Source organism: Teleopsis dalmanni, chromosome 1 (assembly GCF_002237135.1).
Source record: "Teleopsis dalmanni isolate 2A chromosome 1, ASM223713v2, whole genome shotgun sequence".
Classification (NCBI taxonomy): Eukaryota; Metazoa; Arthropoda; class Insecta; order Diptera; family Diopsidae; genus Teleopsis; species Teleopsis dalmanni.
This window is the reverse complement of record NC_051846.1, coordinates 222,120,291-222,123,284: the sequence shown is the minus strand read 5'-3', so window position 1 is coordinate 222,123,284 and position 2,994 is coordinate 222,120,291.

The following is a 2,994-nucleotide window of genomic DNA, read 5'->3' as shown; positions in this document are numbered from 1 at the left end:
TTTATATTTTACTTTTTACATGTGCGCGTTTTTTTTAAATTGGATTGAATATAATTTGTTAAAATAAGTAAAATTAATTAATAAGTAATATCGGCGTTTTAATAATTAATTTAATAAAATTATTTATATAAACTACGTTTCCTTTTTGTTTAAATTACTCAAAGTGACGTGTGTAAAGTGGTAGTGCAAAGGTATTTATAGTTGTTTTCCAATTTTCTAAATGATAATTATATTTAATAAATTCATTTATAGAAATATCCAACATTCAAGTCATAGTATGTAGATTGGAAATTTGTGCAAAATTTCCATCCTTACAATCCCCATAACTGGATTCCATACGTCCACACCGGAGCTAAGACTTGCTTGTATATCATTAATTTGTTGTTTAGAGAGACGGGTGATTTTTTCCCAAGAAGCCAATATAAATTTTTGTGTTTGGAAAAGATGAAAAATACCATAGTTACGAACTAGAAGTGTTAGCTATCGTTGAGCCTCCGGCTTCAATTGGTTCAAGTGTTGAGTACGCACCTTTATATTTCACTCTAAAGAATCGGCAAGATAAGTAGAACCACATAATTTCAGATATCTGTTTCGAAAACCACTGCTCAATCTTATGCACAAGTCCTTTGTGCCAAACTTTATCAAAGGCTTTCGATACGTCTAGGAATACTGCTTCATTAGCAGGTTTTCCTTGTTTGTGTACTATAAGTACTTCCGCTACTTTCTAATAAACTGGGAAGTGTCTTAAGCGCAGAGCTGCATTAATTATTTTGCATAGTTTGATTATTCCTTTTTTAGGGAATTGGTTTAAGATCTCAGCGGTTATCTGATCCCAACCAGGAGCCTTTTTTAGTTTCATATTTCTTATTTCATTTTTTATTTTCCTTGGCGAAGTTGGTTCTATTGCTTCGTTTAATGCATTTAAGTTAGACGTAGGAAGATTATTTCCATCAGCTATTTGTTAGAAAGTTGCCTTAAGAAATTTTGCGAATAAATTTGCTGTTTCTTCGTCACTTTTGGCCATGTTGTACCATCTGCCTTAATAGGAGGATTATATTTTATAGGTTGTTTTACTGCTTTCACGGCTTTCCACTGCGAGTAATCTGTGCGTTTCTCATAGGAAAGGCTTCTAAGATTCTGTTGTATCTTATCGTTTTTAACATTATTGATAAGTTTTCGTAGTTGTGCAGTTTTCCTATTTAATTTCGTTTTATCAGTTGGTGATCGTTTTTGTTGCCATTTTTTGCGAATTAGTTTATTAATTTCGTTTGGAAAGGTTAGTCTAATCTGGTCTTTACAGAACTGAGGAGTAGTCATCCATGCTGATTTCTGAATCTGCTGTGTAAATAGAAGAACTTCTTAAGATGCCTTTTTGAGTACTAAGTTTTCGTTTAATATTGACATAGCGTTCCATGCCTGTTTGGATTTTAGTTTTATATTTTGGACTCGCTAAGTCCTGAAATGCAACCGATGCTACTGAAGATACAATATTTTGTAAGCTTTTAAAAGTTTGTGTAGTTTTCTGCGGCAACTTGTTTGATGCGTCTATTACTAGATAAGCATTACGTTTGTTTGGGATGCTTTCCATACGTAGTTATGTATGCAAATATCAGGTTTGCTATAAGATTTACTTATTTTTCTAAATGTACCCAATTATGGTAGTTGTGATGACCGAATTGTGTTGTGCAATGTGGTGTTGAGTTCTGTTGTGTTATGACGTATTGTGTTGTGTTGTGTTGTGTTGTATTGTAGGCTTAGCTTTGTGTTAGTAAGCTTTAATAGAACTCGTTTTTATCAGAATATTAGGTGTCTCTGTTAGCCCTTTTTTTTTGTTTTATTTATTTATACACAAAGGCGCACTGATATATTTTGTTTCTCAAACATCTTTGATATATGTAATAAGAATATTGCTAATTTCGTTACAATAAAATCCTATTTCAGTAATAATGCATCCTTATATCCTTATTGATAGACACAGGGCCTGATAATTGAACATTATAAAAAAAAATATTATAGAAAAAACTACGTTAGATTAAACAAAAAATTACCAAATGATAACGGAACCACTAAAGCAAAAATATTTTTAGAGGTATCAGTAATAGCAAAATTATATTTTGATGGTGTCAGTATACCACATGAATTAAATGTCATATAAAATGAGATAAATTTGCCAACAGACTGCTTATTAAGTAGAGATTTTGTGTTGTAGAGATAACAACACAACTGCAAGATAGATCACGAAACATGTGCATTAGTAATACCACAAGAAGATGAGGGCATAGTATTACCCATAAACATCAATATATAAGCTTTAGATAATATCATTATACCACCAAGAACAGAAATAGTACAAGCAATAACATTAGACACAAAAGAGGAAAGCATAATATGTGGCAAAAAAATAATGAAAGGAGTTTTAATAACTAACTCTTTGATATCTAAAGAAGATATAAAGCACATACATTAAGACCGAAAAGTTTTCGGAAATTCTCATTTAAAATTCGCGCGCTGTATATTTTTCGATATTTTAAGTTTATGTAGTTTGGCAGCAATTACCTTAATTACTATGCCAAAAATGAGCGCGATCTGTCAGACAGTTCGTTTACGGCAGCTGTTGAAACCAGTTCACCTCAGTAGGGCGTTGCGAAAAAAACAATGGAAAAAAATATTGAACAAAGAGTTTGCATCAAATTTTGTGTTTCGAACGAAATTTCGTGTGCAGAATCGTTGCGAATGCTACAAAAGGCTTATGGGGAATCAGTTTTATCGAAAACTCAAGTTTATGAGTGGTACAAAGCCTTCCAGGACGGTCGTACGACCGTCGAAGACATTTCGCAACGCACTACTGAGGTGAACTGGTTTCAACAGCTGCCGTAAACGAACTGTCTGACAGATCGAGCTCATTTTTGGCATAGTAATTAAGGACAGTGCTGCCAAACTACATAAACTTAAAATATCGAAAAATATACAGCGCGCGAATTTTAAATGAGAATT